Source organism: Carcharodon carcharias, chromosome 16 (genome assembly GCF_017639515.1).
Source record: "Carcharodon carcharias isolate sCarCar2 chromosome 16, sCarCar2.pri, whole genome shotgun sequence".
In the NCBI taxonomy this organism is placed as follows: Eukaryota; Metazoa; Chordata; class Chondrichthyes; order Lamniformes; family Lamnidae; genus Carcharodon; species Carcharodon carcharias.
In genome coordinates, this window is record NC_054482.1 from 48,879,150 (window position 1) to 48,894,540 (window position 15,391).

A 15,391-nucleotide genomic window follows, 5' to 3' on the forward strand; every position below is an offset into this window, starting at 1 on the left:
TCAGGCACCCATAGGGAGGAGGATCAGCTGGTGCACACTCCGGGGCCACCCACCCAGGGGACTCTGGGAGTGACCGGCCCATCTGAATCCCCTCTTCCTTTGACCTCCGCAGCTCCAGCTTCACAGGGTGAGGAGGGTGCCACTGCCACACAGCAGGACCCTGAAAGCAGGCTATGGCCCACCAAGTCTCGGACCTCCAGAAAACACTCACCAAAGTCATCACAGACAGGGGCAGACATAGTGTGATCCCTTTCTAGGGACACCCGGCTGCAAACATAGCTGCGGAAGAAGGGAAGAGTCAGGTTGGATGACCGCCTTGATCGCCCACTGTTAACAACCAACTTGGCCAGGCCCAGGAGCAGGCTCACGAGGAGGTCTTCCTCCTTCCCGGCTCCCCATTGGACCAGGTGCCCATAGATCAGGAGCATGGGCGTGAAGTGCAAATAAAACAACAGTAAAAGGTTTTTAAATAACTGTAAAAGGTGCAGCCTACAACACCCTATATAGACATAGTCCGTGGATTCGACAAGGTCGCAAAAGGTGCAGGTATCTTGGGAGTCCGTGAACTGACACAACCTACAGTTATATGGGACTGCTGTGTGCAACACCTTCCACCCCATGCCCCTCAATGGAAAGGGGGGGAGGACACCACTGTAGAGGGCCCTGCACTGGGGACCTCTGCCACTGGACAGCAACAAGGCACACCAGGGTGTTTCCGGCCAGCGAGCGAGGGCAAGGAAGTGAAGGGTGTGCAGCAGGTAAAAGGCCTGAGCTCCTCTGGTAGGGGATCCATCTGCCACTGACTGACCAGGAGTCCAGAACACTTGTCCCAGTTGATCCTGGCAGAGGACGTGGCAGAGTAGACCTCCTGGCACTCGCATATCCTCCGCAGGTCAGCTGGGTTAGTGACCATAAGGAGCACGTCATCAGTGTAAGCCAAGAGGACCACCGTGATTCCCGGCCCACGCAGAACCAATCCCGACAACCTCCTTCACAAGAGGCGCAGGATAGGCTCCACGCAGATAGAATACAATTGGCTGGACAGGGGGCAGCCCTGATGCTCTCCTCTCCCAAAGAAGAGGGGTGCTGTCAGGGACCCATTAACCTTAACTAGACACTCTGCAGCAGCGTACAGAAGTCGGATGCAGGCAATGAAATGCGTCCCGCACCCGAATGCTCACAGAGTCCTGAATAAATATTCATGATACACTCTATTGAATGCCTTCTCTTGGTCAAGAGACAGGAAGGCGCTCGATAGACCAGTCCTCTGGGAAAGGTCAATAATGTTCAAGACCAGATGGATGGTATCAAAGATGGTGTGGCCTGCGACTGTGTATGATTGGTCAGGGTGGATCATTTGGTCCAACACAGTGCCAAGGTGAGAAGACTTTGCCCTGGCAAAGACCTTGTAAACCGTGTTGAGGAGGGAGACCAGGCGCCAGTTCTTAAGGTGGCGGAGATCCTCCTTCTTAGGTGGCAAGGCAATCACAGCCCTGCACCACAAGAGGGGCATCTCCCCAGTTGTGATACTCTTCCCCAGGACCCCTGCATAGTCATTCCCCAGAATGCCCTGAAGAACTCCACGGTCAGCCCTTCCATCCCCAGGGACTTGCCCCTGGAGAGGCTGTCGAGGGTGCCAAGTCAGCTCCCCCAGACTAATAGCAGAGTGAAGCTATCCGGTGCCCTCCGGGCCGACCTGTGGCAGGTCCTCCCACAAAACTCTGCAAGCATCCTCGCTGGACGGATCCAGAGAGAAAAGGGCAGTATAGTAGTCACGGGCATAAGGAGCTGCTGATGGACCCCATGCCTTTTTTTCAGTGAGTAGACGAAGGGGGAGCCACGGTCCAGGGTCCTAAGGAACTGGATCTGCGACCTCACGTACATGCCTAGAGACCTGACGAGTTGCAGGTCCTGCAGTGCCCCCTCCTTTCTCTTCATGCACCAGCCTCAGGGCTGGGTCCGCATTGGGCTGATAGTACATGTCTCCAGGTCAAGCACCTCCTTCTCCAACTCCTTGATTTCCGCCTCTTGGTCGACGCCCCTCACATACTCCTGACAGAAGGCGTGTTTGTGAGCCTTGCCCACATCCCACCATAGCCTCAAGGAGGGGAAGCCTCCCCGCTTCCTTCTCCAGCCAGCTCAGAAAAGACGGAACGAATCCAGGAACCACTCATATTCCAGCAGCCCGTTGTTAAAGTGCAAGTACCTGGACCCTGTCCGAGCGCAGAACAGAACAAGTTCTAACCACACCAGACAGTGGTCCGTGCACAGCAGCCGATGGAACGCAGGTCACGAAAGCCTTGGAAATGTAAAGACGGTCGAGTCTGGACACTACAACTCCAGGTGACTAAAAGGGGACAATGCTTGTGTCCGGATGGAGATGTCGCCAGATGTTCACCAAGTCTAAGGACCCGACCAGGTCCCTCAACTTACTCACACCTAGCAGGCAGTGCTAGGCACCGTGACGGTCCCTGGCCCCGAGGGTACAGTTGTATTCCACCCCCACTGAGGACGATGCACTTGCCCACGTTGATGGAACCAAGGTGAGTGGACACTTCCTCAAAGAAGCTTGCTTGCTGCTGCGCGCTTGGGTGCATGCAGATTCACAAAGTGAAGCGCCATGGCCCCTAGGTGCACAGTAAGGTGCAGCAACCGGCCTGGCACAGGCTCCTTGACCCTCAAGATCTCTGTCTGAAATTGTGGGGCCAACAAGATAGCCACCCTGCCAGAATTGGAGGCTAGGTGACTCATGTAGACACCCCAACCGCCACTCCAGGAGCCACATAGCTTTGTCTCCCGGAAAGGTATGGGTTTCCTGCAGGAAGCACATTGCATACTTCCAGTCCCTGAGGACCGAGAAGTTCTGGAATCTGCGCTATGCGTCCCTGCTGCTGTTGATTTTGAGGTTGGCTATGGTAGTCTTCATTGTTGGAAGTATTTGCTACCACCACCTAATGCAAAGTGCAAGAAGGAGAGGACTATTTTAATCCTTTACCTCCTTCAGGAGCCCAGCGAGAAATGTGTGGACCATCCTCTTAGCGTTCCAGTCCAGCCCGGGGGCTTTTAGGGCCTTGCGGATGGGCCAGAACACCAGCGGATATGAATATCACCGGGTCCAGGGCTGACTGGACCCTGTCTCAGCGACCACGATTACTCGCTAAAAAATCTTGGAGTTCCCATAAAGGGATGAGGGGAGAATCAGTGGGGGGCACCAGGGGATTCACCACCTCAGCTGACAACGACTCTTAAATCGTCCCCGGTACTCTCCACTGAATCCCCGTCATCCTCCAGGTCATTGCTTCCAGCCCCTCCCCAGTATTGAGTACAGGGGCTGGTTCGGAGCTGCCGCTTGGCTCTGCCTCCACCTCTATTCACTCCCAGAATCCAGGGCAGAGGGGTCCTCTCTGGTCTCCTCTTGGGGACATGGGCCAAAGGCTGGCTCAGAGCCCCGCTCCACCACACCCTCCCCCCACACCCCAGGCACCGGCTCGCCCAGTGAGTCTGGAAAAAGCTCTGGACCGAGCATGGAGGTGCCTGGCGCTAAACGTTGGGAGGGAACCTGGAGGGTCTCCTCAACACCACCGCCCAGTGACTCAGCAGTCCCCTGGCGGTCTAGATGGCACTTTGTTGGTACAAAGTGGGTCAGGGTGGGGCATATCCACAGGGGTGATACCCTCACCAACCTCCGAAGAGCCCTGCGCAGGGGGCTGCAGCAAGGGGTCAGTGACTTGGGCTTCTTCCAGAGGGCAGAGCGAGGACTTACGAGGCAGAGATGCCACTTCACTGGGGGAGGGGACATATCTGATCTCTCGAGTCATGAGGTCCTCCCCCTTCAAGGGGTGGTCTCTTCTGGGGGCTGGGGAGACCTCCATCTGTGAGGCCCCTGCCGGTTGGTCCAATCCCTCCGGGCGCTCTGCGCTCTGCTGTTTGGGCAGGTCCACCCTCTTTAATAGGACCACCGGCTTGGGGTCGCACACCCCACTGCCACCAGGCCTGGGAACCTGCACGAGGACGATCCTGAGCCCAGCATATGGCACTGAGGCGCACACAGGCCCGAGAGCACACGCGGACATGTCGCCAGGGCTGGATGATTTTTGCTCCCCTGAGCCGGTGTCTTCAGGGTTCTGGAGACCAGGGTGGGTTTGGGTGTTTGGGGGGCCACCTCCAGGTGGCAGGCCTTCCTATGTGCTTCTTACGGTGCAGGGTCTCTCCCCCGCCTCGCCAGCAGCCGAGGTGGTGGTGACTGCCAGCAGCATCTCCCCTTGCGGGGAGGAAAATGGAGTGGTGGTGAGGGGAGGAGCGGCGGTGCCAGCCGCAGCCACCTGGATGTTACAGGTGGCCTTGGAGGTGGAGCAGTCCTTCCTCACGTGCCCCATCTCCTTGCAGGCATGGCACCGCATGCCATTCGCCTACCAAAAGATGGGGCCCTCTCAACGATGACATCAAAATCCCCCTTGGTGCACTCCTTTCGAGCCAAGCGTACAAAAATCTGGTGCTGGAAGGAGTACACATGACGGAGGTTGGCATCCTTCAGACCGAGTGAGATCGGCGCCACCCATGACCTCATCTCCCCCAGATGAAAGAGGTGGGGGAGGAGGAGCACATCGCGGACAAAGGGTGGGGCTTTTGCTAATACTAGCCTCCAGAGGGTTCACCACCAGGAACGTCCTGCCCACAGTGAGTCCCTTTTTGAGGGCGTGGTGCACCGCCTGATCAGCCTTTCGAAAGAATACGGCCTTCCCGCACATTTTTGAGGCTGCGACTATGGCCGAGGGGCCGACAACCCCGGCCGGAGCTTTTATGCAGGCCTCGATGGTCATTGTGAGGAGGGTGTAGCCCTACACCCCAAGCTGATGAGTCAGCAATTTAAATGGTGATGGGGCAGCAGGAGATGCAGGGGTCGAAGCAGACACCTCCACCGCATAGGTGGGCTGAGCGGGCCCGGCCACCGGTGAAGATGTTGTCGCTGCCATTGGGGAGTGCTACACCCTGATAGAGGTAGAATATACACAATAAACAGCAAAGGGGAGTAGGAGTAGGGGAGAGCAAGGGATGGGGCAGAGGGGAGGGGGAGACAGAGAGGGTAAAGGTGTGGGGCTTTCTTCAGGTGGGGTGGGGGGGTTTCCAATGTTCCGCTTCAGGGGGAGGAGTCTTCACCTGGGCAGCCCAGGCACAGTTCAGGAACAATGGTAAATGTCTGTCAATCAGCTGGCTCTGGGCAGTGTTAGCTAACCCAGGCGAAGCAAGGGAGGACAGAGTAGGTACAGGTCTTCCTCCCCTCAAAGTTCAGTCTCTCACAGCCCTTGATGCTTGCATGTTCTATTCCTCCACTTGCAGACAACCAGACAGACATAAGGCAGTTTTTTCCTCCTCCCCCTCTGGCTGGAGTTGGGTCCTTTCCCTTCCGGCTCCCCCCAAGCTCCCACTCCCAGGCTCTTTGAGCCTTGCTAGGCCTTACAAGGCCCTGCCCTGTAGCAGTAAGTTGCAATAGCAGCAGCAGGATTGAGGACTAGAAGGAAACCGCACAGCAGCAGGAACAGCCACAGCAAATCCCACAGGGGCAAGTGCCAACATACTTCCCCTGCAAGTTCTAAGAGACATGTATCCACAGACATGGGAGGTGATGGCAAAAACTACTACTGCACAACTTTCAGCGTACGATGTTTCACTAATTCCATGTGTAGGATCCATAGTCGTGGAGTGAAAGTACAATCAATCCTTCTTGGTGCCACAGATGTTCTACATCATGCAAACTAAAGACTCAGTGGTTGTAGGTCTACTGGCATGCCATGACTTCACATTGAAGACAACTCATGTAATCAGTCAGACCTCACACAGATCAACCTCAAACTACTCCTATCAGCTCAGTTCACGACTTAACTTTGAAACAACCAGGATGTAGTTTCAAGGCAGCTGCCAGTATTACACTTGCAGGAGAATGGAAGTCTGTTAACTGATCTGGTACATATTGTGCAATGCAAATCCCAGCAGCCACAAGAAGAAACAGTGAAAGATTCTACGCTATAGATACTGTGGAAAACCATCATTGAATGATAGCCTGATTCAATTCACAAACACATGAGGCCATTTTGGCTTTGTCAGGTCAAGCTAGGTATCTCCAGGGGAGTCATTTCTAAAGGCAAGCAGGTCATCATACTGGAATCTTTGTGACCTGATATACTTCAACAACTCAGATGTGGGCAGAGATTGGATGAGAAGACTCGCAGGAGAGACAGTCTATTGACCAGGTATTAACAATGAATACTGAAGTCACCATGAAGAAGCATGTCAAGAGCTATGCCAAGTCATCACAAGGAACCATTGCTTCCACATGAAGTTCCTATCGATTCTTGATCTACATCTGAACTTTATCATGGCACTGACTTCATCGTCATCATTGACTATTTTACCTAGTACCCCATTATTCGACAATTGTTGATTGTAAATGCTATTTTCAGTTTATTTCAATACTGAAAATAGTCTGTAATTTATTGGTGAATAAAGAGAAGTGGAATATTGGTCACACTATGAGCGGGATTTGCCCCTGTTGGGGATCAAGTTGATGGGTGGGTGCGCACAGGCGCGCTTCCGATCAGCACCCCCAGTTGGGGGTGGGCCACCATTTTACATGGGTGGGCCCGACGTGATGTCCGCATAGAAGCACTGTGTGTTCCCTGTGCAGGTGAGGGGGGGGAGAAGTCCCAAAACCGAGAGCGCTCTCTTTCGCGCACATGCACAGAAGAGCGCATTCATCTCCCTGAGGCTGTGCTGCTCTAAATGTAAAAAACCTAAAAATAGAAAAATAAAATTTCCCTAACATGTACCCTCATGTGACACTGTCACATGAGTTGGGACATGTCCATAATTTTTACAAAAACGTTATTAAAATTTTAAAAAACCTACATGAAACCTCATTCCGCCCGTGAATGAGATTTCATGCTTTTTCTAATTTGCGCCGGGGCTCCTGGCCTGCCCGCCAACCTTAAGGTTGGATGGGCAGGTCCTTTAATTATTTAATTGACTCTGTCAATGGCCTCAATTGTAAAATGCGTGAAATCCTGCCCTATATTTTTTTATATTCATTCACAGGATGCAGGCGTCTCTGGATAGGCCAGTACTTATTGCCCATCTCTAATTGTCCTTGTTCAGAGGGCATTTAAGAGTCAACCACTGTGGGTGTGGAGTCACATGTAGGCCAGACCAGGTAAGGACGGCAGCTTTCTTTCCCAGGTGGAAAGTTCCTAGTGAACCAGATGGGTTTTTACAACAGTGGTTTCATGGTCCTCTACTGAATTCAAATTCTACCATTTGCTATGACAGGATTCAAACCTGGGTCTCCAGGGCATTACCCTGGATCTCTGGAATACTAGTCCAGCGACAGTACGACCATGCCATCGCCTCCCACTTAACTATTTCTTCTCCTCATTACTCTAGATCTAATGGCTTGTCTGAATTAATGATTCACATAGTAAAATCCCTAATTCTCAAATGTAGAAAGATTAAGCAAGATCTACACCTTTAAGTGCAATCATAGGCAGAGCTCATGTTTGACAGATCAGCGTGTACCGATTTACCTACTCTTACCCATTCTACTCTCTCAGAAACTAGACAGCAACTTTTAAAATTGTAAGAGAAGATGACAAACATGCATGGTAAAAACGACTGCAGGATTCAAGGTGCAGAAGGATCAAGGCGTTCAAGTGTACGAGTCACAACAAGTTTGTTTGCAGATGCAGTAAGTAATTATGAAAGCTAATGGAATTTAAGGAAGGATGTAAATGTGTTGGAGGCAGTTCAGAGGAGGTTTACTAGATTGATACCTGGAATGACCGGGTTGTCTTAGGAGGAAAAGTTAGACAGACTGGGCTTGTTTCCATTCGAAGATTGAGGGGTGATTTGACTGAAGTCTGTAACATCCTGAATGGTCTTGCCAAGGTGGACATGGAAAGGATAATTTCTCTTGTGGGTGAGACCAGAACAAGGGGGCACTGTTTTAAAATTAGGAGTCACCCTTTTAGGACAGAGATGAGGAGAATTTGTCTCTGAGGGTTGTGCGACTTTGGAACTCCCTACTTCAGAAGGTGAATATTTTTAAGACAGAGATAGGTTCTTATTAGGCAAAGGAATCAAAGGTTATCAGGGGTAGATGGGAATGTGGAATTTGAATCGCAAACAGATTAGCCATGATGTTATTAAATGGCAGCAGGCTCGAGGGTCCAAATGGCTTATTTCTGCTCCTATTGCATATGCTTGTATGTATGTATGTAAATGTAGGCACAGAATTGCCAAGTGCAATGTTGGGACAACCAGTCCACATCCAGGATCCCACAGAAGGTACATGGCAGCCATCGAGGTGACAAGAACATGTTTGGAACCAGGGCCCTATGAAGTCATTACACATAAGGTGCAATGGTAACCAAGGACAGATCAGATCCTTTCTAGCGCCACAACCACCCTATTGGATCTAGAACAAGAACCTGAATGAAACCAGGAACAACATCCAAGAATGACAATCCCATGGATCACAGTGAGCAATGAAAGAAACCTCCAGACAAGGTTACCATTACTAGATCTGGGCATACCAGCTGATTGCCTCTATGCTTTAGGGATGCATAGCTTCATCAGTTATATACACATATGTTCCAGTGAAACCCAACACAAACTGGAGGAACAGCACCTCATCTTCAATGAGGCACTTTAAATCTTCTGGACTTAACATTGAGTTCAAAAACTTCAGACATTGAACTCTTTACTTTATCTTTGCCCCCTCTTTAATCCTTTTTTCAAATTTATTCATATTTATTTATTTATTTTTATTCATTTATTTTTATCCTTTTCCCCCAACCACCTCACCCCCCAACACCCCCACCCACCCTGCCACAACAGGGTCATCTGTCACTTGTTCCATGTTGTCCTTTCACAGACCGTTGACCCTTGTTTTTCCATTAACACTTTCTGTTCTTACCTTTATACCACTATCTGCGCCTTTAGTCTTCACCACCACCATTAACATTCCCTTTGTCTTGTGTCCATGACACCTTTGTCAATCTCTCCTTAGCCCCCACCTGTCACTGACCCTCCATCCAGCTTCACCTGTTCCACCCCCTTAAACAGCATCAATTCCATCACATTTCTACTTCTCTTTAGCTCTGAAGAGAGTCACACGGACGCGAAACGTTAACTCCGTTTCTCTCTCCACAGATGCTGCCAGACCTGCTGAGTTTTTCCAGCATTTTCTGTTTTGGTTACACTAACTAAACACAAATGTGCATTTTAAATTATTATACTTCTGTAGAAGTGGCGGGGGGGGTGGGGAAATGTCTTTAAAAAAGGAAGGGGGATGTTGTAATATGCTATTACAGGATAGCAGCATGCCATCACTAGTAGGGGAATGTGCCATATGATCAAGTCTCAATTTCACTTCGGCCTGGAGCAAAAGACAGAACACACAGCTCTGCTGCTGATGTCTTCAAGTTTTCTACCTTTGTATAAATGTTCACATGGGCCTACTCTCAATAAATTAACCCACAACATGTTTGTACAATCCCTTATGAGTGATTGGTGCCTTTATATCATTATAACACATGATAGCTCAAGGGACTGTGAAATGAGGAAAGCGGTTCACAGATCCTAAATATGTAGAAAAGTATTTTGCCAAAGTCTCAGAGCAGCTGTATGGTGATTTTAAAAACAAAAAGGAATTATTCCAAAAATTAAAAAACATGCCTTTATCTGCAAAGACCATGAGGGCCACAGGTATCACCAGCCAGCATTCTTCTCCATTACTTTTGATGAATCAAATAATGTTAATGATATTGCACAGTTTACTCTTCTCTGCAGGTATGTGAATGAGCCTCAGTAAGAAGTGTTAAATCAAAATTCATAAATGTGCCCCTGTCTTGTGACCAAGAGGGAGAGGATTGTTACACGATAGGAAGTTGCCCAATTTGGTTGAACTCTAAAATCCCAGCACCTATGAGGCCTTAGTCGACTATTTTCTTATCAGGAACTCATTTAAAGCTGATGATGAATAAATAGATCTAAATATATATCAACATCTTCCCCTATTTTCAGGAAATGGACTCAGCATTTAATAGTTTACTGCCTGAAACCAGATTGAGATACAATGATGGCCATTAAGATAAAGTATGTAAAAGGATCTACAAGCAGCAGCTTGCACAGCAAAAGCTGGCAACTTAATTTGCAAATAAACCCAACCTTGCTGAAACTGTACCTCGTGAAAAGGCAAATAAACCTTTGTAACTTGGTGAATGATGATATAGTTTGGTATGGATATCGAAACTTGGGGTCCTTCTATACAATCATTGCATATAACTTCCTGACCTGGCTAACAAAATGTCTAGGAGTAGCAATTTAACAGACATTGCAGCTGAGAATTCGTGGGTGGGGCTAACATATGCAGTTTGCAGTGGTTAGTACATATGGGTTTTTTGACCCAAATTTAACTCTTATTTAACCACGAAGGCAAATGGAAATAATCATTTCTGTAATTGGGTGTCTGATTTTAAATGAATCTTTGATCTTCTATGTCTTATGCCAGTAAAGAATGACAATATGGTAATTTGAAAACTAACAGCTCTATCTATGAATTACAGTACAGGATCTATTGTAGTATAACATTTGTAGGTTCTTGCTTGGTATCCACAATGACCCTACTGTAATCATTTGGCATGGGTATCAACAGGAGTCCGGCAACAAAGAACAGGAAGAAGTGGAGACTTAAAATAGTTCTAGTTTTAAAGTCATCTTCATAGGTTAAATTGCTCTGTCTTTTGTAGTATTACTGCCCAAATGCTATAATCAAGTGTCAGCATTGACTCAGTGGGAGCACATGGTTCAAGTCCCATTGATTCGCCAGGACAGTACTGAGGGGGAGCTGCACCAGGGAGGTGCCTTCTTTCAAATGAGACATTAAATTAAGGCCACATCTGTCATCTCAAGTAGATGTAAAAGATCCCATGGCACTATTTCAAGGAAGACCAGGGAAGTTCTCCTCCAGTGTCCTGGCCAATATTTATCCCTCAACCAAGTTCACCAAATTGGCTGCTGCATTTCCTACATTTTAACAGTGACCACGTTTTAAAAGTGCTTTGTTGGCTTCAAAGCACTTGAGAACATGAATGGAGCTATATAATTGCAAGTCTTTTTTTAAAAGGGTGACCACCATTTCTGAAGCAAGTATGGATCAGGGAAAGAGGAAGAAGAACAAAAGGACAGGTCTGTGACAGAGTGGAAGGCAGGAGTACTTAAAGGACAAGAGGGATGATGGTGCAAGACAAAGGGGGGCGGTGATGGTGAATGGGATAAATAAAGAAATAAAAAATGGGTCTAGATGGGTTGTTAATGGCAACAGCAAATTCATCACCAGCGCCTGCTGTCTGGGAAAAGAGTGAGAGCAGTAATCGCGATCTGATATTGTTGAGCTTAATAAAAGAAAGTGTTAGAAATACTCATGGTGGTTCAGGCAGCTTCAGTCAAGACAGAAACAGGGTTAATGTCCAAAGACTGAGACATATCAAAGTAGATTAAATTTTCCAGTTCAGGTCAAAAGCAGGAAGCAGCGGCAATAAAGTCATCAATGTACCGTAAAAAGAGACAAGGGTGGGGATCTGAGGAGGATTGAAACGTTGGTCTGGATTTTGTGCCCCCCCCAACCAGGATTGTAATTGATGGGGGTGAAGTGCATGTAAAAGGGCAGGGGCCCAGACCACCACCTTCCTGCCCAGCCCACACCCATAACACAGTAGGTGGGCAGGCACTGAAAATTGGCAGCCCATTTGCCATATTTAAATAATTAGGGGTCAATTGAACTTGAAAACAAGCCAATTAACCTCGATAATATGCTGCCCATGCCATAATACAGTTAGCATGGGAAGTTAGGCAGGAATGGGCAGGCCATTTTAGTGAAAACATTTTTGAAATTTACTTTCTTCATGGGGGGTGGTGTGGTCCTCTTTGTACTGGGGTGGGGGGGGTGAAGGGTGCAGCTTCCCTAAGATAGTACCCCCCTTGCTTCCTGCCTGCTCACCAAAATCATCCCCAGGTGAGGGCAGAAGTCCCACATTACACCAATTTAGCTGACTCACATTGTTTTATATCTGTGGAGTGGGCTGGCATGGAGTGAGTCAGCTTCCTGCCAACTTTCCTTCTTGGGGGCATGAGCCATCCACTCCCCGCCCTGGAATATGCTGCCCAAAGACTGTTTCACATTTCTCACACATTCCCCTGGTGACAACTTTATCTCAAACAAGTGAATGGAATCAAAAAAGGAGCTATTCAAAGCAAGAACAAGTTCTGCCAGGCGGAGAAGATTGGTGGACGATGGAGACCAGGTGGACCTCAATTCAAGGAAGAAACAAAGGGCCCTCAGACTATTGTAGTGTGGAATGGAGGTATAGAGAGATTGGACATCCATGGTGAACAGGAGATAGTTATGGACAAGAAACCGGAAGCTGTTAAAGTGGCAGAGGGTGTCAGGTATGAATGAAAGAGACTGGACAAATGGAGAAAAAAGAGTGTTGAAGGAATAAGTCCTGAGGGGCAAGAATTTAATGAAATGATGGGTCTACTGGGCAATCCTGTTCAGGGACCTTAGGAAGGAGGTAAAAGTGGGCTGTGTGGGTTTGGGGGATCTATGAAGTTGGAGGCTGTGGGAGTAGGAGCGGGAGGGTAGTGGGAGCATAAAGTGGTGGGGGGGGGTGGGGGGAGGGATGCATCTTTTAATTCACATTTCCAGCATCTGCAGCATTTTACTTTAATATAGAATATTTCTTTCTGTTATAATGGGGAACATTATTATCTGCACTGTGAAAAAAAAATCCAATTTGAGTGCTCTCAATCTACAAGAACTGAGTTAGTAAAAAGTAATTGATGTAATAGAAAATTTCTACTGCAATTTGTTAAGCAGCACATAAATAGATTGTTTATGGAATACATACAGACTAGGAGCAGGAGTAGGTCACTCAGTCCTTCAAGCCTGCTCTGACATCCAATAAGTTCATGGCTGATCTAATTGTAATCTCTCAACTACCCCCCTGATAACCTTTCAGTCCCTTGTTAATAAAGAATCTACCCAGCTCTACCTTAAAAATATTCAAAGACCCTGATTCCACTGCCTTCTGAGGAAGAGAATTCCAAAGACTCGTGACACTCAGAGAAAGTTGGCAAGAGGACACGTTGGTGGAGAATACACCAGGGAACAGTTAACTGCCAAGCTATTATTTAAATTCAAAGCAGGCAGGTCAACTCTGATTGGTCAAGACATTACCATGGGGAATGAACCAGGGAATGGCTGTCTCCCAAGCTTTTGTTTAGTTGAAAAAGATGTAATGTGTGGAAATGCTCTGTTTGCAAAGGACAAGCCTGGTGTGTGAACGTATATAGCTTCTAGCACACACAACTATTGTATGTACTTTTAAATATCTGGTTGGAATTAGGTGTTTTTAGGTTAAGTATAGACTGAAGTAAGAAATATTCTTACTTCTACCACTGTGCCCACATAGTTGGGGAGGTGGGTGCAGACATATTGAGGTGAGCAGGATAAGGTTGAATTGTAGAACTGTACAGATGGAGGTACAGATATGTTGGACTTAGAGTTTTGACAATTATAAAATCTTTACATGGAATTGTCCTTCAGGAGATTAAAGAATTAGAATTGAATCCATATTAGGTTGAAATTAGGCTCAATTGTAGAACAGAATTAGTGGATCAAATTACCTTTACCCATTTAATGGTTTGAGCCATTATATAATACATCCAGAAATAAAACAAATTGAAGTAAAATGATTTCACAAAGATAGATATTTTTTCCAGATAAAATCAGAAGCACATATTGGCCTCAACAGAATATGTAAAATATATGAAAGGCCAACTATACATACATGTGACTCATGAGTTGTTCAGCTGATTCTGTTACATATCGCTGGGGCGGGGAAAGGTACTTAACTTTGGCAGAGCCGAAAAACGGATGAGAGCAGATAAGTCTTCTATGAAATGCCCTGCCCATTATACGCACTGCTCATTATGACATAAGGAAAATATTTTTTTAAGCAGCGAGTGATTAGACTTTGGAGTGCAGTGCCTGAGAGTGTGCAGAGGCAGAGTCAATTGAAGCCTTCCAAAGAGAATTAGATAATTATCTGAAGAGAAAAGATTTGTAGTGCTGTAGGGGGAAAGAAGGAAACTGGGCTGGGTGCTGTTCTTGCTGAGAGCCAACGCAGGCATGATGAGAAGAATGGCCTCACTCTGTGCTGGAACCACTTTATGATTCTATAAAAAGGATCTGGGAATGTCAGTTCAATCATTGTGAGTGAATAGAGAATTTCCATTTTCTTTTTAAATGATAACCCTGGGTGAAGATCAAGGGTGCAATTGATGTACCATGGTTGGAAAAGAGCAGAAGGAAAAAGCGAGATGGATAGATGATTCTATGGGTGGAATCATCCCAGAATTGCAAAAAGTGCAATGGTGGGCAGGGAAAGGGGAGTTTTACCCACCAGCCGCATAGGCGGCTTTTTGCAACATATCGACCCATTCCTGGCGCGTCCGTTATTTAAAATACATTCCTGGGAAACATTCTGAGTCATTGGCAGGGCAGTCGACCATCACCTCGGGTAGTAAACTGGGCCCCATATTTAAAGGCCGCCTATGCACAAAGCTGGCACTCTCCAAGGGATAGCAAGCTACTGGGACCTGATGACTGCCAAAGCTAGGAAATATGCTGCCGCAAATTTTGCAACACCTTCCTCGAATGCCTACTATATGCAGTGGAGGCCGGCCGCGATGTTCTGTACTCCCGGTCTGGGCGAAAACCAGCAAGAACGTTGACAAATCCAACAACGGCATTCCTCCACCGGCCTGTGACCTCTCCCTTTTGTTGTGTGTCAGCTTTTCCTGCACGAATACAGATGGAGAGAGTGTAAGCAGGACACCAGCCGGGCCAGATGAGAAGGATACCTGGCATGTGTGGGTGATGGATAGTGCCATGGATGGGATGAGGACACAATCCGCAGGACAGGTGAAGGTGTGTGTGTGAGAGAGTGAATGGTGCTGTCCCTTGAATACGCAATTGGTGAGATCCCTGTGGATGTGTGATGGGTTTGTAATTGTGTGAATTGAGAGTGATGAGAAGAGTGGCTTACCCTGGCACAACAGAGTTCATTCATCCTCTTTTGCCACTGGGTGTCTGTTCTCTTATGTAGGACTTTGGCGCTGACCACCGCTGCCACCATCCCGCACAAATGCTGCCGGACCTGAGTACTTCCAGCATTGTTTCTATTTCAATAATTAATTACTGCATTAATACCAAATATTTGTGCTAAATTTGTAGCATTTTGAGCCATTGGCTAAAGCTCCCCAAAATTATTCTCAG